Below are 24,459 nucleotides of genomic sequence, written 5' to 3' on the forward strand. Positions count from 1 at the left end.
TGCTCTCCCTCTGCCCATCCCCTGACTCATGTTCTCTCTCTCTCTTTGTCTCTCTGTCTCTTGATCTCAAATAAATAAGTAAAATCTTAAAAAAAGGAGAAAGAATAATTCAAGTTCAATTCAATATTTCCTAATGGATTTTCTGTCTGGATGATCTAGCCATTGTTGAAGGTGGGATACTGATATCCTCTACCTGTACTGTATTGTTGCCTGTTTCTCCCTTCAGATTTGTTGGTATTTACCTAGTATTTTTAGGCACTCCAAATTTGGGTGCATACATATTTATGAATGTTACATCCTCTTGATAAATTTTATCATTATATTGCTTTCTTTGTCTCTTGCTACAGTCTGATTTAAAGTCAATTTTGTTATCTCTAAGTGCAGCTAAGTATAGCTACTCCTGCTCTCAAATGTTCTTATTTGTATGGAATATATTTTTCTGTCCCTTTATCTTGAGGCTATGTGTGTTCTTAAAGCTGAAGTGAATCTCTTATAGACAGCATATAGTTGGGTCTTGTGTGTGTGTGTGTGCTTAAATCCATTCAGCCATTCTTATGCCTTTTGCTTGGAGAATTTAATTCATTTATGTTTAATTATTGATAGATAGGGACTTACTAATGCAATCTTGTTTTCTTACTGTTTTGTAGTTCATTGTTCCTTTCTTCCTCTCTTGTTGTATTCCTTTGTGAATCAATGATTTTCTGTAATGGTGTATACTTTGATTCCCTCTTTTTCATCCTTCATATATCTACTATAAATGTTTGTTTTGAGGTCACCAGAGGCTTATGTAAAACATAGATATAACAATCTATTTTAAGCTAATAACTTTGATCACATACAAAAACTCCATCCTTTCAGTCCCCTGCCCATTTTGTGTTTTTGATGCCACAATTTACATCTTTTTATGTTTTTTATCCATTAACAAATTATTGTAGATATAATTATTTTTAATAATTTTGACTTTTCACCTCTAAACTGGACTAAAGTGATCAATACACTGTCAGAGTATTATGAATTTGACTATATACCTATCAGTGTATTTTATATTTTCATGTTACTAATTAGTTTCCTTTTATTTCAGCTTAAAGAACTCCTTTCAGCTTTTTTTGTGAGGCAAGTCTAGTGGTGATTAACTCTCTCAATTTCTGTTCATTTGGGAAAGTCTTTCTCTCGCCTTCATTTCTGAAGGACAACTTTGTTGGGTAAAGCATTTTTGGTTGGCAGTCATTCTTTCAGCCCTTTAGATATATTGTCTCATCCTCCCCTGGCCTGCAAGGTTTCTGCTGAGAAATGTACTGATAGCCTACGAGGTTTCCTTACATGTGAAGAATTTATTCTTTTCCTTTGCTGCTTTCAAAATTCTCTCTTTGTGTTTGATTTTAGACAGTTATTATAATGTGTCTCAGAGGATATTTCTTTATATTGTATCTATGTAGGGACTTATGAGCTTCATAAACTTGGATGTCTAAATCTTTCTTCAGATTTCTGCACTGAAACTTCCAAGATTCTGACTTAGTAGTTCTGAGGATGGCAATGGTCAGTTTTCTTTGCTGATTCCTCTTCTTCTCTCTGATTAGAGTGTCCTCAGGCTCAGATGTCTTTTCTTTACCAGCTATGCTCACTCTCTAGGTGATTTTATCTAGGCTCAGAGATTTAAATACCATGTCCACACTGATGATTTCTGTATTTCTATCTCCAGCGTGCTCCTTTCCTTCAACTCCAGACTAATGCATTAATCATCTATCCACATCTCAAACTTAATATGTCTTGATTCTCTTCCAAATCTGTTCCCCCCCCCCCCTGCAGTCTTTCCCATCTCAGAAAATGTAGCTACATGCTTTCAGTAGGTCAGGTCAAATGTCTTTCTCTCTCATGCCTCACATAATACCTGCCAGGAAATTATCAATTTTTAAAATATATCACAAATCTTATTGCTCTTCATCGTGGTCACTTCTCTATCTGGATCAAAATCACTATCATGTCTCTCCTGGATGATGGCAATAGTCTCCTGATCGATCTCTCTGCTGCTCCATTCACCATCAGTCCTCTGACCTCCCCTCCCATCACCTTCTTTCTTACTCCCTCCACTCCTGCCATATTAGTTCCTAGCTCTTCCTGAAAAATATACCAAATATATTTTACCCAGGGATTTCACACCAGCTGATCTCTCTGAGAAGGCTCTCTTTTGAGATATTTGCACACCACACTTTCTTACTTCTTTCAGGTCTATGCTTAAATGTGATCTAGCAGAGAGAGGCAGTCCTGACCAACCCATATAGAATAATGATAACTCTACAGCCTGACTTTATTTATTTCCATAGTAGTCATCCCTACCTTAGAGGTTTACATTTTTATTTGTTTATTATTTGGATTCTCCCATAAGAATATAAGCTTTAGGAAAGAATGACTTTTTAATGCTATCACTGAATAGGCACTCAATGAATATTTGTAGAATGAATGAAAGAAGGAGAAGTATATTTCCCTGCAATAATTTTCTAAGCATAGTGTCATATTTCCAACTAGAAATTTATTGAGGTCATACACCCTATCTTGCTCATTTCAGTGTCTAATATAGTTGCACCAGGCATCCAATAAACATTGTTGAGTGAATGAATAATTGTAGTGTAGAGGAAATACCACAGACTTTAGAGAAAGGGAGCTAAGCTCAAATTCTGGCTTCGCCTTGGATTAATCATGTGACTTAAGCTAAATTATTAAGTCTTTCTGAGTCATAACTTCCTCATAAAGAAATAAAATTTCCATTTTCATATGATTATTTCAAGGATAAAATAAGATAACATATTTAAACTTCATAACATAGGGCCTTAGCCATATTAGGAACTCAATATATTGATGTTGATGTTCCTCAACCTGACCAATACTAATCAATCCTGACCTTTTATCTTCTTTCCTCTTCATTATATTTACTTTCCACTTCACAGATTCTTTAAAATCAATGAAAGGTACTAATCCAAGCTTTGGCAGCTCTACTCCTCACTGTCCCAAGTTCCTGAAGCAGAGATTAGTGGAAATCCTAGATTTACCCCAAAGACTCAAGTAAAGAGGATAAATGGCCATAAATTCACACTTTGGAGGAGCTTATAAATAGGTAGAATATATTCAGAATCCATCTACTGCCACCTCTACCTTTGTCTCTCCCTGGGTTAATGCAACTGGTTTCCTTGCTTTTGCCCTTGTGCTAACTTCACTCTAATTACAAGGTGCTTGTTGCTGTTCCTGGAGCATATTATCATGCATAGTCCATCCCCAGGACCTTTGCACATGCTATTTCCTCTGACTGGAATGCTCTTTCCTAAAATATTCATAGCACTCATGCTCTCACTTCAGATCTTTGCTCAAAAAAATCACCCTTACTAAAAAGTCTTCCTTGGACCCCTTTTTGTCAATTTCAATGCTTCCATCCTTGGAAGACATATGACCTTTCCCTACTTTATTATTTTTTCGATAATGTCATATCATCATTGGACAAACTGTATCATTCCAGCTTAGAACATAGGCTCTATGAGGATGGGGATTTTTGTTTGTTTTGTTTTCCCCCTCACCCCTAGTGGCTGGCATGTAGTAGGTGATTAAAAAATGTTTATTACGTGAATTGATAAATGAAAAATGAATGAATAGGGGAAGAGAGTTGGATGGGGTGGCCTGGGTGTCCAGGTGTGAGTGTGACTTGGAAGGAAGAGGGGCAGATTTAGAATCCAACATCTGCTTCTGTGTCCTCAGGCTTGGCTGGCTCAGAGGTGGCTCAGCTCCTGTCACCTGGCCCACTGACAGCTGACACCATAACAAAGCAATGTACTGGAATGAGTCAGGTTCTGGAATGCTGGAAGGCCTCCACATGTCAGGATGACCTTAAAAAAGGGGATCCATGGTCCTTTGTTACAATTCTCCCCAAGTGATTAACTCAAGGCCAGAGACCCTCTCCGTATCGTCCCCAGCTCTCAAGGAACAGATATGAAAAATGGTGGGTTTTCCAGAAACATCTTACTGGTAAAGCAGAATTGACTTTGTTTTCTGTCTTTCTGGATTATGCTTTTGCTGGCTTGAAGGAGGCAATTGGCTATGTAGGTTAAAATGTTCCTTTAAGTGTCTACAATATGTCAGAAAGTGAAGAAAAGAATTAATTAAGCAAAGTAGAACTTGGAAAGTGATTTGACTGTAGTTAGTCATCATCTTTAACCTTGGTGTTTTCATTATGCTCAGAAAGCACACTTCTATGGGTCACTCTGTCTTGTGGTGGCTCACTCTTTATGCCTAACCCCAAAGGATATGGGCAGTTGGCTTAGTTCAGCACTGTTGGACTGCTTCTTTCCTTTGGAGAGTGGGCTGGAAAACTTCTATGGTCTCAGAGGTGCCCCTGGGGGTGAGAAAGATGAATCAAATTGCAAGCAAAAAACACAAAGAGAGATGGGGTGGAGTTGAGGAAGAATCACTTCTTAATTTAACCTGACTTTCCCTTACCCTGAAAGAAAGTCTTGTGTGTTTTTTTGGAATAAGTAGCAGCTGAATCTCCTCTGGGATTTTAGGCCCCATTGGGCAGTCTCTCCCTCTGTAGGCCCAACCTCTGCTAGAAGCCCTTTTGCTGGCCCAGCTCCCACTGAATGGACACTGGGAAAATCACCTCCCACTATTGACCCTACAGCCCAAGGAGTGGTGGCATCTTCCTGCTTTTGCTTATCTTGGGGAAGTCTTGCTATTCTTTGTTTGGATTCTTAGCTATTCCATCATCTATGTAACCAGTTTCTCTGTACTTTTGTTTGAAAGCTACATAAAACATAATGGGTTATGTTTTCTTGACTGCGCTCTTGCTGGTCTGCTCAGCTCAAACTGTTTTTAAATTTTGTAAAGATAGGACTACTTATCACATTGCTTTTGAGTTTCAAAAAAAAATTTACAAAGCTGAAAATATTGACCTTGATCTGTAAAGATATATATAGTTATCTAGTTATGTCTTTGTTTAATATTTTTATATCACTCTATGGGTTTCCTGAATACAGGCATTGGGTAATTGATCTTCTGTTGTAGGTTGAAAAACTAGAGAGCGTGTGAATGGTTTTGTACTTAATTTCCCACTGTGTTATCAAATGTCTGCTACCAACCAGACATACAGGTTTTTAAAATTGCATTTAACTTTTCTGAGCCTTAATTTCTTCATTTATAGAGAAAGAAAGTTGTATCTGAGGGATCATTTAAAAAACTATAATTTAGCCTCAAAACTCACTTTTTCTTGGTATTTTTTTAAATTGGAGCTTGATTTGCCAACATATAGTATAACACCCAGTTCTCATTCCATCAAGTGCCCCCCTCAGTGCCCGTCCCCCAGTCACCTGTAGCCCCCCATCCAACTCCCCTTCCATTACCCCCTGTTCATTTCAAAACTCACTTTTAAAGTATAATCTGACCTGAATTCTCAACATATAAAGTAGGAGATCCTAAACTCACCTCCTGACCTCCAGATGACCTTTTGTTTGTAATAGCAGACCTTGTCTTTTACAGCAGGCCTGAGTTACCACTACTCAACCCTGAAGTACAAAATGATTGAATAAAGAGTGCTCAGATTCTGCTCTGACCACATTTCATTTTATGCTTCTTGAAAGAATCCAGTGATTTTATTTTTCAGAATTTTGCCAGTTTTAAAACTAAGATATTAAAAAACCTAACATTTTTAAAAAAGATTTTATTTATTTATTCATGAGAGACACAGAGAGAAGGCAGAAACTTAGGCAGAGGGAGAAGCAGGCTCCCCGCAGGGAGTCCGATGCGAGACTCAATCCCGGAACCCCAGGATCACACCCTGAGCCAAAAGAAGGCAGATGCTCAACTGCTGAGGCGTCCCATAAAACCTAACGTTTTTAAGCTTGATTTTTACCCATCTTAATTAATTTACTTATCTTCAAGAAAAACACTTTTTAGCCCGATTTTACTTATCTTTATTTATCTTACTGTGAAGGAGAAAAACCCATGTTTCCTTGGAAAAACTAAGGTTTTGTTGGAAAAAAAAAGTGCCAATAGAAAAATCTCTTATTAAAGGAAATAAAATTGGATCTGCACTCCTAAAAGGATATTCAAATTTCCTAAATGCAGTATCCCATGGACATTGTCAGGGCCTGCCTGACCCCCTAAACCTTGCACTCTTCCTCATTCTAAGACAACGTCTTAGCCTTACTCTTCTCTCTCTTGGACTCTGGATAAATCTTATCCTGGATGGGACTTTCAGGGGCTCTAGCTCAATACTCCCATGACTTAAACTCAAGCTATTGTTGCCGGAACTCTGCCTTTGGCTTTGTTCCCAGTTTAGTGTGTCCCAGACACCAAGCTCCTCTTAAACTCAATATTGAAGAAAAATCCACCTGCTTCCCTGTGCCTGGCTTCCAGTCTTGATTACATGCTGAGAGTCCCAGCCCTACCAGGCCCGCTTGCCAATTCCTCCCCAGGACTGGGCGCTGCATCCTGCTCAAAGCCCTCTCTAATGCTGATTAGTTTCAATCAGAATCTCAAAATAAATCCCATTTCCAGACTTTGCCATGCACTCTACACCTGCCAAGGCACCCGGTTAGGTCTTGCTGACAAGACCTCCTCATGGACTTCTTTCTTAAAGAAATCAGTTGTCTGTTATCCTTTTGGGTACCCTGAATATTATGCCAGCCTGAGCTCCCTCTTACTCCCCAAAGTGGTCTGTTTCTTCATTACTTGTGCCCAGTTCCAGGTCCTATTCCATTAGGGTCCCTAAGGTTCTATCCCAGGTAAACTTTCCATGCTACTCTGGGTCAGGAGCTAGTATTGGTTACATGAGACCTTTTGCCTATCACAAAATGCAAATCTTTCTGATTCCAAATAATCTTATTTTCCTCTCCACATTATCATGCTTCTGTTGAATAAATAGTTATTGAATACCAGGTGCTAGAGTATATGAAGATTAATAAATAAGTGGCATTTTGGAACTCACAATCTAGTAAGGAAGAGATTTTAAACAAATAATTGTAATGCACTATAATAATGATGTAAGTTGTTCCTAGAGCACAGAAGAAAGAAGTCCAAATATTGAGGGGTGATAGTAGTGGTGGGGGAAGAGATAATTTCAGGGAGCCTGGAGCAGAGCCTTGAAGAATTTATAGAAGCTCATCACTGGTGGATACCAGGAAGGCAAATCCAAGCAGAGACATCAAGACATGTTTGAGGAAGGTTGAGTTAATGGCTGTAACACCGAAGAAATGAAAATGAAAAGGTCGAAGATGAAGGCCAAAGGGTTTAGGCTATATTGTTCAGCAACGGGAGCTAGAGTAGAGTCTGAAGGAGTAGATTATCACAATTGGATTAGCATTTTGGGAAGATTCTTTGGAGGAGGTATTGGTTGGAAGGAGGTGAAACTGAGGGCAAGAAGACCAGTAGACTCTAATACATAGTTGAAGTGAGAAATGATAAGCGCTTAAACTAAGACAGTATTATTGTAGAGATGGGCTGGAGTGGGGGAAGATTTGAAAAGTGTTTATCAAATATAATAGGATTGGTGATCATTTGAAAAGAGAAGTGGTGAAGAAGAGGGAGCTACTGAGGGTAACTCTCAAAAACCTGAGATCTGTGGAGGGTAACTCCCAAGTTTGTGCTTTGGGAGTTGGGTAAGAATGGGATGCCATTCCCTAACATGGGGATAGCAGGAGGATGTGATGTTGGACACATTATGTGAGAAGTGTCTAGAGGATGCCAAGTAGAGATGTTCCACAGGCAGTGTACAGTCTGAAAATCACATCCAGCTCAAGAAAGATTTCTTGGCTTCAGATTAATTTGGAAACCATAAATATATACAGGATGACCATAAATTCTGAAAACATAGATAATAATACTTTGTCATGTATTATAATATAGCATCAATAAATCATTTCTTATGTATTCACCTATGCTTCCAGACTTTATGACCATTCTGCAGAAATTTGTTAGAGTCAGTTAGAATACGGATTAGCTAGATTGAATATATAATGTAAGAAGAGAAAGGGATTGGACCTGGAGTCCTGGGAACTATAATATTTATGGGGCAAAGGAGACCAAGAAGAAACAGAGAGGAGGTGAGATTTAAAGCACCGAGAAAGCCCAAGAGGGAGTGCTACTTCCACTGAAGGGAAAGTGGTGAGATGAGTAAGAATGTGCAGATGTCAGCCCAACTTGCCATCAAACTCCTTTAAACCTTTTCCCCCAGTGGCCAAAAGTATTACTTTCTCTAGAACAGTGGTTCTTAACTTTTATAGGGTAACATGTTCTTTGAGAATCTGATGGAAGCCATGGACCCTCTTCCATGCATGAGTAGCAGGAATGGAATGCAATGTAAGGGGTCACAGATCTTCTGAAGCCCAACACCCAGGAATCTCAGGTTAAGACTCCTGATATTTTGTAAAATTGCTTTTAAATACTCACAGGGAAGGTCTTAGTTTCCCTGCATTTTGGGGAAACAGTGGTTTATTTTCTTCTGAGAAAGCAGAAGAAAAAGAATAAATGTTTCACAGTAGCACAATGTCATTAAGCTTATCAAAGCCCAAATGATTTTTTTCTCCCATTAGAGGGAACTTTTTATTTCTTTCATTTTTTTTCCTGTTGTTTCTTTATAAACAGCTTAAGATTTTTTTCTTAGCTGAAATTGACTTTAGCTTTATTTGCATGGTTGTGATTGTTGTTACCATAAATTACTTCAGCTTCTAAGTCTTAGCCACAGAGTTTTCCAGAAAATTTAAAAATCATATTCCTTTTAGAAAACATTTGAATTATGTTTTCCCCCAGCAGATATAATGCAGTTTCCTTATATTGCTCCTTTTCATTCGACATTGTGATCATGTGATCACATCTTCTTTTAAATATTCCTTCATTTTGGTTTCCTTGACACTACATTCCCTCTTTGCCTCCATCCTCTTTGTAGTTGTTTTTAGGTTTCTCTGTTGACTTATTTGCACAGTTGAGGGCATCTTCAAAGGCTCTGTTCTTTTTTTTTTTATTTTTTAAAGGCTCTGTTCTTAATACCTTGCTTTCTTTTTTTCTGATTCCTTTTCATTCAGTGAAACAAATGTTTATTGACTGTGGACTGTTTAGTGCACTTATTCTCATAACTGCAAAATCTGTCTTTTTCTGAGGATTTATGCCTCCAAATTGTGCCTCTAGCTCTGATATGATGCAATGACATAATTCCCGCAGCTTCCACCATGTCACTTTGAGATCTCTCAGCTTTGCTTCCGCTTCTACCTGACTTTCTTACAATTTGATTTTTCCATGCCAACCAGCAGACTTGTCAATTTTTGGTTTCTCAGCCTAGATGTTTGGAATTTTTTCAAACTTTGATCATACCAAAAGTAAAAAACAAAAAAAAAACCCTACAAATCCTTGGCCAAAATGGTGCTGAAAACTCTGCAGTCTTGTTAAGTTCACAAAATATAATATTGTTTTCAAACTTATTGATCTTTGGCTCTCTTATATTTTTGAGTGATTCTTCTCTTTCATTATTTTCTTTTTTCTTTCTTCTTTCTTTCTTTCTTTCTTTCTTTCTTTCTTTCTTTCTTTCTTTCTTCTTTCTTTCTGATTCTTGTATTTTAGGCTCTTTTGTGTCATTATGCTGTGTAGTTGGATCTCACATTCCTTTCCCTTATGTGCTTCTGTACATTACGTACATTATGTGCTTTTGCACATATCATATGTGGGGACTATGTCCAATAGATGTCAATCTTCCTATGATTTTGCATATATTTCACATGTTGATAGTTTAATATAAGGCATTGAAATCCTCCATTCAGTATCTAGAACTTTTTAAAATCCAACTATTCTAGATATCATCTAGTTAAGCTTGGAAAATTTTAGATGGAAAATTATAAAGGTCAATGATATCTAGCTGCTGACCTGCTTGTCTCATCCTAAATTTTAGTTTTTATGTCACAATTCATTTTTTCTTGATCCTTGGTTTTATGATTCTCATTCTTGGATCATGGCAAAGATGGCATCAGAATCATAATCCGAACTTTCTATACCAAACTGAGATATTCTGACAGAAGGCACATACACTATTAATGCCCTACTTAGCATATTATGAATTTGAAATCCTAGAAGGGGCAACCTTATGAAGCGTGATAAATGTCCTAGAGGTGAGTCTGGGTCTATTGCTTCATTTGGCTTTGGGCTTTTCACTGCAACTTTTTTCCATGAGGGTATTTATCATAATAGACATATGTTTTTAATGTATCAATCAGGAGGGTGTGTGGTCTTGCTTATTCTTGATTAAAAAGCTTATGTCAAATAAAAATTATTTCAAAGTTCCAGTAATAATTGGAGCAATAAGATGGTAAGGGGTAATTAAAGGATGTGGCTTTCTTTCAGAAACACAAATGAATCTGGTGACCACATGTACTCTCCTCCTCTTACTTAATAAGTGTGATGAAAGATGTCAGGGTAAGAAACTATAGAGATTTGAGATACACCAACTTCATGCTAATATGCTAGGTGCAAGTCCAGGTTCCCACTTTGACTACATTCAGGAATCTGCACCTGGTAATACTGTATGCTAACCAGCAATGTGCATGTTCCATACCATGATGATGCCTAGTCATAGTGGCATTGGTAGTGCAAATGTCAGTATCCACCTCCCACCCATCTTTTAAATGGGAAGTATAGTTGCTTACTCTTCCCATTTTGAATTCTTGGACTACAAACCGTAAATTACCCAGGTTATTGCTCATGAATTGTGGCCATTTAAGGACTTTCTATTTCAGCTGGTTTGACTTGGAAAACAGACCATTGAGAATGAGAAATTATCCTGAGGACAAACTGTTTTTACTATACACAGTGCTGTTTTCTTCTTTTTGCAAAAATCGTGTTGAGTATATTGGCCAGCATAAAAAAAAATTCCAATCCTTTTGGTCAGTACTGAACGATTTGACCCCATGTCTTTGTGTCTTTTGAGAGTTGTCCAATGGGTCCATCATAGCGCATTAAACATCTGCTTCTCTGTTCTATTTTATGCTTTATTGGTCAATTCCCATTGGTTTAAATAGTTCTTGTGCCTTTAATAGGACTGTCTATGTGGATTAATTGTCATGAATGCAGTGATGTGTTGATAAGGACCATCTTCTATTTAGAATTTGGCTAATTTAAATTGTACTTGAAAAATGTGCTCTGAGATTTACTTTAAGGGAAAAAATAAGAAAGAATGTGATGATCTTCTTATCTTATTCATTGAAAAAATTAGATATGCAAATAAAAAAGTAACTCAAGAAAAATGTGTCATGTTCTACGTGTGGTATAGGAAATGAATGCTGTGAGAACATTAAGAATAGGTTATAAGCAGTTAGTTTGTATTCATCCTGACATCCTTAGAGGAAAAGATGGTTGTAAAACTACCAAAAGAATTAGGGGAACCTTAGCTTCCTCTTTAGAATAGAACACTTTGCCTCTGACCAGCTGCTTATGAAGCTACTCAATAATGTTGCTTCTGGTTAGTTATTCTGCTAATTGGCTAGAGCACAATTTAACTAGGTTTTAACACTTATTTCATCTTTAAAAACTTTTTTTTCATCTTAAATTTTTTTTAAAATCACCTAAACAGTCACTGAGACCAGGATATGCTTTTATTTGAGATGTTTCAAGATTAATTATCTAACTCATGAGAGAATAAATATGAATATTCTTAGTGGGAATTAAGGACTGTGTTCCAAGACTTTAGATGTTGCCTCTTTCATAAATCATGCTTCATTGTACTATTTTGAATAGAAAACATCTTGATTCTTCTCTTAGATGTGTGAAGACAAAGGACGAAGGGTCATGCTGTGGGAGTGGGAAAGTAGATGGATCTCAGAATCCAATGTTAGGTCTTGGTATGAATTCAGGCTTTGTCTAAATTGACATGTTGTTGGATAAGCTACTTAAACTCTCTTTTTAAAAAATATTTTATTTTGGGGAGCCTAGGTGGCTGAGTTAGTTAAGCCTCTGACTCTTGGTTTTGGCTCAGGTCATGATCTCAGGATCATGGGATGGAGCCCCACCTCAGGCTCTGCTTTCCCAGGGGAGTCTACTTGTCCCTCTCCCTCCAACTCTGCTCCTCCCCCAATTCAGTCTCTGTCCCATGCACTCTCTCTCTCCTTCTCTCAAATCAGTAAATAAAATCTTTTGAAAATATTTTATTTTATTTTATTTTTAAAAAAGATTTTATTTATTGATTTGAGAGCATGAGAGCACAAACTGGGGGAGGGGCAGAGGGAGAGAACCTCAAGCTGACTCCTCCTTGAACATGGAGCCCCCACTTGGGCTCCTTCTCAAGACCTTGAGATCATGACCTGAGCTGAAACCAAGACTTTGTCACTCAACCAACTGAACCACCCAGGTGCCTTGAGTTACTTAAACTCAGTTGTCCCATTTGTAGGGACAAATATATGACTTTGCAGAGATTAAAATATTAATGTATATTATTGTTTAAAAAATAGGACATGCTCCAAGAACTATAGCTACTATTACAACAGCAACAGTTATAACTTTAATAAATAACAGAGTGCTCACTATGTTCTAGGTGCTGTTCTAAGAGTTTTACATGTGTTATCTCATTTAATCCTTACAATGTTATAGGATACCTGCTGACTACATTTCATAGATAAGGCACAAAGAGTTTAAAATACCTTTTCTGAGTTATTTGCCCCAGAGTGAAGCATAGTATCAAAGACATAAGGCTATACTTATTCCAAAGATTTGCTTTGGAAATAGTGTCCTGACACATTTTAGAATATAGCAGGCATCTAGAAACAGGAATTGGAAACTCAAGAAAATTCTCAGCTAATCAATTTTCAGTACATTCCCATTGAGAAGTCTGGTATTTTAACATTTGTGGGCATGTTTCAACCTCAATTGCTATATTCCATTGGTGAACTGTCTTTTTCTACAAAGTACACTATTTGTCTTTGTAAAAACAATTGGTATTAAAGAAGTTGTTTAGAATTTTGAGGAGAGGCAAATAGGGTGATTATTGACTGATATTACAATTTGAAAATTATTTTAGATTTTTATGCTCATTATTATACAGAAATGACATTTAAAAACATGGGCCAGTGTTCTTTTCTGCTTCTTTTGTTACTTAAAAAGTATAAAATAAAACAAGACAAAACAAAACAATATGGTTTAGAAATGAAGTCATAAGGTTATTAAGTAGTTGTTTTTTTTTTTTGTTTATTTTTTATTTTGTTTTCTGTTGAAAGAACAGAATTAAAAACACATTTAAAATTCAGGCCATTCTGCATTTGGCAGGGAGCTACTTTAATTAGGTAATTATCACAGTTTCTTTCTGTTCTTCAGAATCAATTTATAGCCTGAAGCATTTAAAATTTCTTACCATAAAAGTTTGATAGGTTCTATTTTTGGGGAGAGATTGAGAAGGATTGGTAATAATTCTTCTTTAAATGTTTGGTAGAATTCACCAGTGAAATCATCTGGTCCTGGACTTTTGTTTGCTGGGAGGTTTTTGATTACTGATTAAATTTCCTTGCTAGTAATCACTTTGCTTAAGGAAATTAAGAAACAATTCCATTTATAATTTTATCAAAAAGGATAAAATAGGAATAAACTTAATCAAGGAAATAAAAGCCCTTTGTATTGAAATCTATAAGATATTAATGAAAGAAATTGAAGAAGACACAAATAAATGGAAAGATATTTCAAGCTCATGGATTAGAAGAATTAACAGTTATTAAATGTTTTAAATGTCCGTACTACCCAAAGTAACCTACAGATTCAATGCAGTCCCTATCAAAACTCCAATGACATTTTTCACATAAATAGAACAAACAGTACTAAAATTTATATTGAACCATAAAAGATCCTGATAGGTAGAGTAATCTTGAGAAAGAACAAAGCTGGAGGTGTCATGCTCCCTGATTTCAAAATATATTACAAACCTATAGTAATTAAGACAATATGGTACTGGCATAAAAACAGATACCTAGATAAATGGAACAAAATAGAGATTCCAGAAATAAACCCACACATATATGGCCCATTATTTTATGACAAAGGAACCAAGAAGAAAGATGGTCTCTTCAATAAGTGGTATTGGGAAAATCAGATAGCCACATGCAAAAGAAGGAAAATGGACCACTATCTTACATCATACATAAAAATTAACTCAAACAGATTAAAGACTTGAACATAAGATCTTAAATCATAAAACTCTTGAAAAAAAAGGGCAGTAAGCTATTTGACATGGGTCATGATTTGCAAATCACGTATCTGATCGGAGGCTAACATCCAAAATATATAAAGAACACACACAACTGAAGAGCAGAAAAACAAGCAATCCAATTAAAAATGAGCAGATCTGAATTGACATTTTTCCAAAGAAGACATACAAATGGCCAACAGGCACATGAAAAGATGCTCAATATCATTAATTATATTTATATATTTATTTATATGTAACACACTAATTAATATTTATTAAAGTAATAATTATTAATGTCTTAATTAGATACAAATTAATAATATATTTATAAAATGGAATATTAGGCAGCCATAAAGAAGAATGAAATCTTGCCATTTGTTATGCTATTGTTGGAACTTGAGGGCACTATGCTAAATGAATAAGTCAGACACAGAAAGACAAATACGGTATGATCTCTTACATGGGAATCCAAAACAAAATAAAACCAAGTTCATAAAAACAAAACAAAACAAAACAAAACATTTAAAAGACCATTCTGCATTTAGAAAGGAGGTACTTTAATTAGGTAATGATCACAGTTTCTTCTGGTTCTTCAGAATCAATTTATAGTCTAAAACATTAAAAATTTTTTACCATAAAATTTAGATAGGTTACTATAACTTCTACAGTTTTGTAGTAACTAAGCAGACGTAAGTATTATGATAAGATAACAGAAAAGAATGACAGTCCAAAGAAGGAATTTGTCTAAAAATATACTGAGAAGTTAGGTGTACTTTAATAAAATTCATTAGTAATTATAGTGAGTTTTTATTATTAATAATAATGTGCACATTTTTAACACATAAGCAATTTAAAAGTCTCAGTGGAAGTGAAGAAAATGAAAGCTCTGATCTAACATTTTCTGAATATTCTGGGTAATATAACCATGGAAACTGTAATACTGTATTTTAATAATGCTAATAAACTAAGTTAACAAATAATTTGTTTCTGATATGTAGTGTACTAATGATAGTTTACAATATTTGGTCCTTCATTGCTTTGACAGATCAGAAGTTTAATGATTGTAAATAGGTTATTTCATTTATAATTTTGGGGGGTTAAATGACCCCTGGATACATTGTTTTTGGGAATTAGAAGTCTAGGTTGAGAGAACTCATCTGTCTTGTTAATTATGAATGTACTGCAACTGGAAGAAGGGTTGGCAGAGGCCAACTCCTTGAAGAAGCATCTATCATACGAGTGTTTTGCTGACATTTCAACTAATGAATTTTACTGCAGGAGAAACGTTTCAAGTGGTGTGATCTTGACTTTTTTGAGGGAAACTCTCTTCATTCCACAAAAGCTTATGTGAGTCTAATGTAAATGCTCTTGCCACTCATAAATTCTTTGAAGAAGAAAAGAACAGTCATACACTAGATTACTAACTGAACTTAAATACACGAGACAAGTTATGTATATCTATCTATATGCAGGCAAGATCTATATTCTTTTACTACTGTCAGATTTTATGTTTCAAATTATTCAAGTTTTTTTTTTTTTTTTAAAGTAATCTCTACACCTAACACGGAGCTCAAATTCATGACCCTGAGTCAATCAAGAGCTGCATGCTCTACCAATAGAGGCAGCCAGGTGTCCCCTAATTAGTCAGGGCTTTTAAATTTTATTTTTAAAACAGATTTAGTAAAGTATAATCACATAGAGTAAAATTCCTCCTTTTTAGGTATACAGTTCAATGTTTTGACAAACGAATACATTTGTGTAACCACCATGACAATGAAGATATAGAACATTTCTATCATCCCATTGAATTCTTTAATGCCTATTTATAATCAATCTCTCCTCCTCCTAAAATCCTGCTCATTTTCTCTCTCTTCCCACAAATTTCCCTTTTCCAAAATAAATCATAGATAAATAAAGTCATGTAGTGTGGGAGACTTTTTTGTTTTCATAATGGAAGTTAATATAGTCTCTGCTACTTCTGCCTGTGTTATGCTTATATTCATTTTTTGACTGTTTTTGTTTTGGGTGCCAGAGAGCATAGGAGAAACAATGAAAAAGAGGTAAAAACTAAAGGGATTGTTACATGGGAATTAAGAAGACTGATACCAATATGAGAAATGAGTAAATGGAACAAATTTCCACCTGTTGATCTGAAGTATAATCTGGAGCAACTTTAAATTCTGGAAGGGACAGTGATGTGATGAAAACTATGTGACAGGATGACTGTCCTTTCATCAGGACACACAGCGTTTCAGGGCATAGATGTCTGTGGAGATGTGTGAAGATGTACAGCAGTTATGTGGCCTCTGCTGTTTCCCTCTCCCACTGCAAATATGAGCGATCAATCAGGACTCTGATCCCAGATGCAGCCTCAGATCCTTCTCAAGACAGCATTCTTGAACTTATAATTTGTTGATCAGAATTAGCAAAAGAGATGAAACTTATTGCCACTTCAGGTGCTTATGTTTAAATATGTAACAGTGTTTCATAAAACTTCATTGGGTAAAGTTTTTTTTTTCAGGTCTTATAGACACTGAGTTTTAAAATTTTACTTAGTAGCAAGACTCTCAGCAGGATCTTAGTAGAATCTATCACAGAAATGCTGTCCAAGTGCTATTTGAAGTATGATATAACATTGTTTCCCCTAAATATTTTATAAGTTTTGTAAACTTAGAGGATACATTTACCAAATCCTGTAATTTTTGTTTCTTATTATTCATGTTTTTTCACAGTCATTAAACATTCATTTGTTAAAAAGTTAACACATTCCATTACTCTACAGAATTTCTATTTGTACCAAAACAATGTTTCAGAGCAATTCAAGATTAAATTAATGTGACAGGTCCTATTTATCAATATGGCAGTCCAACTGCTGGAGGACAAAGGATGATTTACACCCAAATTGTGTGTGTGTGTGTGTGTGTGTGTGTGTGTGTGCATACACATCTTGCATAAACTTGTGGGCTTTGCCTTGGTATTTCTTTCAAACTGGAGGATTCCTGATAAAATAATCTTCTAAATACCTCAACATATGGTTTAAATTATCAAAGAGAAAAAACACTTGTAAAAGCACATAGAGGGCACCCAAAAAACACGTACATCTTACCAGTTAACTCCCTTTGTAGTCAATGTAAACCATGAAAGACAGTTATTTTGAGTCAAATTCCAACACATGTATATTTTCAAAGTATCTTGCTAGCTTGAATTATGGGAGGTGCTCCAAGTAAAGACAACATGGGAAATACATTATACTTACACTATACGCTTATAATTAGAATATTTTCTGACAAAAGGTCAAAACTATTTCGAATCCCTGTGTTGCTATGGATTTTGTTTGCCCTAAGAGTTGGTAAAAAGGAATGAGAGGCCAATCATCTCAGATATTCACATGTTCCTGTGATATGCCAGTGGCCTGGAATTGCACAGAATAATAAGAATAAAAGGTAATTAAATCCAAAATGCAGTAGATGACAAATATGTCAGTGCTTTTAATATTTTTGTAGTAAAAATTTGAAACTACCCAATTTTGGACCTAGAGAGGCCTCAGAGATGATTATCTAATCTCATTTTACAGATGTGCACACCAAGTAGCAGCATGGGTGTGGGAGCTGTTTAAAGTCACTCAATTAGTTAAAATAGACTTGTTAATAGAACCCATGTCTGAAGACTTGTAGTTTTATGTTTTTGGACATTTACTTACTTTTGGTGCTTTTGTTTTTTTTAAGGAAACTTCTCACTTAAAAGTTCTATAGTCATTGGGAAGTTGCATCAGTGTTGATGATGCTCCTCCCTAGGCTGGCAAGAAATGCTAAGAGATTGTGAAGAAACTTGTATCTATGACTTATGTGGGGAGCTGATATACAGTGGCATAGAATAGAGGTGACTCTACTAAGGTCAGTGCCAGGGAGGTTGAAGAAGTCAGGTGACTTCTTTCTCTGAATTTATCATTTTTCACTTGGAATTTAGTCATGGAAAGGCCAATCTTGTTCTATTATCAGATATTGTTGGTAAATGTGATTTCCTTTTTTGTGTGTGTTGTCTTGTTCATGCAGCACAGCAAGGATGGCCACTGCAGAGCCACAAGACTGGTGGGAGAACCATGAGACCTTCCTTGACATTTTCAGAATCAGTGGATAAGCTCTGCAAGTTCAGAAGGGGTGGTGGGAATGGGACAGATCCAGGGAGAGATTATCTTGATGTTATTGTGATAATGTTTTCACTCTTTGTTCATCTGGCAAACCTGTATTTAGCCTTCAAGACTGAGCACTGTGGGTTTTCTTTGTCCCCAAGATTACCTTGCCCTCTCCCTCTCCTTTTTGTTCTAAATTTCAAAGATATATTTGAAATGAAGTGTTTGGGCTGGATGATTTCTGAGATTATTTCTGCTGTTTAACACTTCCTAGTCCTTTTGACTCTCAGGTCAGTGCAGACACCATAGCTAGAATTAGCTGCTTAAAGTATTTAGGAAGACATTTGGCAAGACATTTGGCAAGTCCTTTTAGTTTTTATTGTCCTACAGCATGGAAAGAACAGGGAAGAGACGTGATGTTCTTGCCTGACTTGAGGAGATGCAAAAGTTTTTGAGAGTGGAAGAGCTAGGAGTAGGAGATCATAAATGGCAAAGACTTTTAGCTGGAGTCCGAGACAGGGACCAGAGAGCACCAGGCTAGTGCTCAAAGAACCATGGGAACAAGCTGCACCTCCAGACACAAGATGAGTCACTCCACTTCATGAAGAAGATCCATTGCCTCGAGGTGTCTCCTCCCAGCCCCCTACAAAGTTTTTCCAAAGGATGTTTTAGAAAAAGATTTAGTGAGTAAAAATAGGATCAACAAGCCTAGACCTGCAGATTATATAAGGAGACAGTTTCACAAAGTCTTGGAAACTGTCTTTGGGAGTCTTGAGTGTCTAGCATGTCCTCTGCTCTGACACACTTGGCTTGGGAATGCTTTACTGGTGTACTCTGCAGACCTGAGTCCCCACAGCAGAGGGCCTTGCATGTCCCTTGAGCCTCTACCTCTTCCACAAACATGCCTTTAATTGGGGACACAGAAAATACCCTTCTCTGGGGACACTTCCATGCTCTTTGTTCCTTTGCAGTATCATGCTGACAAACTGTATTATCAAACACTTGAAACCAAAATTCTCTTGGTTGCTTTGTGCAGGAAAACATTTAATAAACATCAGGGTAAATAATGAGAAGTGCGGGTTAGCTGTAGACAAGACAACCAATAGATGGCTGGTTCTGTACTTGAACTGAATGGTACTGAGGAGATGGGGTAAAGGGTAAGGAGAAGGAGGAACAGCTTGGAGGGATAAAGGACTTTAAAGAACAACTTTAAAGAACAACATTTTATGTTTACAGACTGCCACACTCACATAACCTTTTGTGAGTGTTTTTGCTTTTGCTTGTTTGTTTGGTGTAGAAATCATGAAAAGTAGCTGCTATCCTTACCCAGATTGGAAGATGAGAAGATGATCCAAGTAGAAGAAATTCTGTAGGTGACCTTGGGAATGTAAGGAACCCAGGAATTCACTGAAATTTGGGGGACGGCATTGGACTTTCCACAAATGATGGAATGGGGGTTTTAAGACAGTCTTATCTAGATTTTAGACCAACATCTGGATTACATTAATTGAAAGTCTTGGCTGAACCTAATACCTCTCCCTCCTGTCTCTTCCCCAATCCCAGCGAGCTCTTATTTCGGAGGCATTTTAAGTTTTCATTCCTTAGGTGGAGCTGTTTTCTATTCTCTTCAGAAAACATGGAGGGAAGGAGAAGGGCCCACATTTTCTATTTTGGTTTCTCATTTCCAGGGTGGAGCCACTGGCTGATTCAAAGAAGAATACATAAGAACCAGAAAATTCTCCACACAGGTCCATATCAAAATCACATTTTATCGATTTGGCAATGAAGATATTATGTGTGCAAATATTGAAAGATTTCTCTAATTGAGGGGTTGAGAGGTGTGATTTTAAATCTGGCCGTCCTTTCCTCATTAAATATGCCTGTCTGCTGTACACCCTCACCAATTGCTCGGTGCCTAGATTGCTGCAGATTTGACTTTTTCTGTAACAAAATACAGTTATTTCTGTGACTCTTGTTAGCCTCTGAGACTAGTATGCTACATCCCACAAATTGTTCTTTAGTGACAGTGCTCTTTAGTGACACTGTGTTATAATAAGGACTTCTTTTATTTAAAAAACAGAAATACAAAATTTAGATACCTTAGAAAAATAAGAAACTTTTTTTTGACTTATATAACTGAATGGTCCTGTGGTAGAGTCCTACTTCAGGTATGGCTGGACCCAAGAAGTCAAATTACATTGATTTTGTATTATTTTGTTATATATTTAGAGCTGACATGAAAATGTTAATTAAAATCCTATAAAAATATTCTCTTTCTGCCTTTCTCTTCCATTTATTTATGTATATATCCTCCTATTTTCCTACCATCTCCCTATCCATCTATGATTTGTCTATTTTATCTGATTAGATCTCTCTCTCTCTCTCTTCTGTTGGATGGAACTACTCAGGAGTCTGCTCACTGATCTGTGAATCAGACAGTTGGCCCAGCTGGTTTAGAGTCTGATATAAATTAATTCCCACTAAAATGCATTAGATACTTATGCTGGTGCACACAGGTGCTAGTAAAAAGTTGTCCTCTAAGGAGTTGTGCAACTAGGAAATAATCAAGGAAGGAATTGAGACACTCAGAGCATTTTATTAGTCAAATGCAGCTTTATGCCTTCTGGCTTTGTGAATGAATTTCTCATGGCAGATAAAGAAAATCTGTCACTTAAATAACCAAAGCAGATAGCACATGCAAAATCACTCATCCAGCTGGTCTGAAATCTGAGGTTTAGAGCCTGCCTGTTTTGGTTTTAATTTCCAAGAGATACAAGTTTAAAATGTTAAAAATTTCATCTGGCTAACATTCGAGGGGGAGGCAGCCCCAAATGCAGCTTTCACTATATCCTTTCCTTTTGGTTTTTAATTGCAGGAGATATAATATGCACAAAGTTTAAAGTATATATGTACAATTTAAAATGAAGAGTAGTTTATCCAACACCTAGATAGACATAGAATATTACCAATAATTTAGAAGCTTCCTGTGTCCCTTGCCAAAAACATCTCCCACTTTCCCCATCAAGAGGTAACTTTTGTCTTCTACTTTGTGTTAATTATTCTCTTGTTTTTCTTTGTTTTATCACTTACATAAGCATCCTTAAACAATATATTATCAAATTTTGCCTATATATGAGCTTTAAATAAGGTGAAATAATACTAATTAATGCTGATGCTAGAAGGTGTAATTCCTTTATTTTTCACTTTGGTATAGTAGTCCATTGTCTGAATATACAATATGTATTTCTATTTTGTTGTGATGGGCATTCTATTGTGATGGGCATTTAAGACATGCTTTTGTGAATATTCTTGTGCCCTGGTGCATATGTTCAAGTGTTTCTCTTGGAGTTACTGAGTCACCAAATGTGTATGTTCTCCTTTACTAGGTTATGCCAGCCTATTCCCTCGTGCAGTTGCTTGGAATTAACCAACTTAAAATGTTTGCTAATCATGTACGTGGAATGGTGTTTTATTGTAGTTTTAATTTGCTTTTGCCTGATTTCTTTTTTTAAAATTTTTATTTATTGATGATAGTCACACACACACACACACAGAGAGAGAGAGAGAGAGAGAGGCAGAGACACAGGCAGAGGGAGAAGCAGGCTCCATGTACCGGGAGCCCGACGTGGGACTCGATCCCCGGTCTCCAGGATCACGCCCCAGGCCAAAGGCAGGCGCCAAACCGCTGCGCCACCCAGGGATCCCCTTTTGCCTGATTTCTAATGAAGTACATTTTCTCTCTCTCTCTCTACAAATTTTCTTTCTTTGTTAAGATTTATGAAATACTTTCCTTGTTCATGTATTTGGCTCATTTTTCTATTGAGTTGTTTTCATAGGACTTCTTTATGTATTTTAAATACTAGCCTTTTATCAGTTATATGTGCTCTACATGTCTTCTTCCAATATATGGCTTATCTTTTCATCCTTTAATATCTTTACTCATCCTTTTGAGTAAAAAATTAATTTCATAATCAAATTTATCATTTTTTAATTCTGTATCTTTATATACTTTGTGTTTTGCTTAAGAAATATTTCTCTAACTTGAGGTCCTAAAGAATTGCTCCTTATTATCTTAAAAAGTTTTGTAGTTAATCAAGACTTAATCCACCAAAAGTAGATATTTGAGTTGTGAGAGGTAAATAACCAAATCAATATTTTCCTATATGAATAGCCAATATAGTCCATATTTTTTCACTGATCTGCCATGCTTAAACATAGATAGAATTTCCATTATTTTAATAATGTTTCATTGGTCTACTTGGCTATTTTTGCATCAATATCCTTCTATCTTCATTAGTATGGCTTTATATTTCTTGATATCTGATAATGTAAGACCACATACTTGCTACTATTCAGTAGTGTCATAGTTTTTGTTTGTTTGATCCTTTGCTCTTCCATAAATTAAAAAAATATATTTATTTATTTATTACAGAGAGAGTGCATGAGTGGGGGGGGGGGGCAGAGAGAGAATCTCAAGAAGACACCCCTGACTAGAGCACCCAATGTAGGGCTCAATCTCACAGCCCTGAGATCATGACCTGAGCCAAAATTAAGAGTTGGCCACTTAAATTTCTAAAATACTCAGAACTCCTCTTTTGTATACTTTTTATTTTAAAAAAATTTTAAAGATTTTATTTATTTATTCTAGAGAGAGAGAGAAAGAGAGTGTGAACAAGCAGGGGGAGAGGTAGATGAGGAGTGAGAGGGACAAGCAGATTCACTGCTGAGTGTGGAGCCATGTGTGGGGCTTGATCCCAAGACCCTAAGATCATGACCTGAGCTGAAACTAGAGTCAGATACCTAATTGACTATGCCACTAAGGTGCCCCCCATATACTTTCTAAAATCAATTTTTTAAGTTTCATGAAAAATTCTATTGAGAATTTTATTGACATTTCACTGAAAATTGGAAAACCTTTAGCAATCATTGAAATCTTTATTAAATATGTTTTATCTGTCTAATCATTTAATGCCTTGCAGTGAGTTTTATCTATAAAAGAACATCTATTGTTGGATGTATCCCTAAATATTTAATATTTTTGTGTTTTGCAGCCATTATGCATGGTGGTTTTTTAAAATTTGCATTTTCTAATTGATTGATGCAGTGTATAAAAACAATTGATTTTTTATATTGTTTTCTAAAAACTAAGGTATTTTACCAAATTCTTTTAACATTTCTCATATATTTACTTAATTCAATATGTAAAAACATAATAGCATAGTATTAAATATTTTTTATATTTGACCATCTTTGTTTTTTAATTGGAGAGCTTAATATATTTCCATGTATTGTGATTACAGACATATTTAGGTTTATTTCTAATCTTATCATGTTTTTTAAAAATAATTTATTTATTCGTGAGAGACACACAGAGAGAGGCAGAGACACAGGAAGAGGGAGAAGCAGGCTCCCCACAAGGAGCCCAATGTAGGACTCAATCCCAAGACCCCGGGATGAGCCAAAGGCAGATGCTCAACCACTGAGCCACCCAGGCGTCCCTTTTCATGCTTTGTATTTGCATTACCTTTTATGTTCTTTCTCTCTCTTTCTCTTTCTCTGGCCTCTTTTACATAGAGGCTTTTCTCCCATTTCCTTTTCATTCCCTTCATACTTATTAATTATAAAGTTAATTGGCTTTATCCTCCTTCAAAATAAGGGAAGATATTTTCAGAATTAACCATTTTTGAATCAACTTTCTTAGTTATATGAAAAGTCCTTTCAGTATATCTATATTTTCTCTTATTTTTAGAAAGCGTTATTTTTTCTTCTTTAGGGACTCCAATTATACATATGTTAGATCTTATTTGCTAGTCTATTTAACCACTTTCACTCTGATAATTTGAAAATATCCTCCTTTAGGTATCTTGCAATTTGTTCTGCATTCCTGAGGGTTTTTTTCTTCAACTTTTTTCTCACATCAGATTAACTTTTGTTCCATTTCTTCCCTTTTTTGTACATTTCCATGCATAGTTTCCAGATTTCTGGTATTAAGTATTTTTTAATTACAAATAAATGTTTGAGAATATTTCGTTCTATTTAGAGTGTTGTGTTATGATTTTCTTCTGCTTTGTGGTTTTTTGGTGGATGATTCTCAACAGGTAGAATGTTCTCTTTGCATGTTCTGTTTTCTTACTACAGCAGTTTGAAT

Source organism: Canis aureus, chromosome 9, assembly GCF_053574225.1.
Source record: "Canis aureus isolate CA01 chromosome 9, VMU_Caureus_v.1.0, whole genome shotgun sequence".
In the NCBI taxonomy this organism is placed as follows: domain Eukaryota; kingdom Metazoa; phylum Chordata; class Mammalia; order Carnivora; family Canidae; genus Canis; species Canis aureus.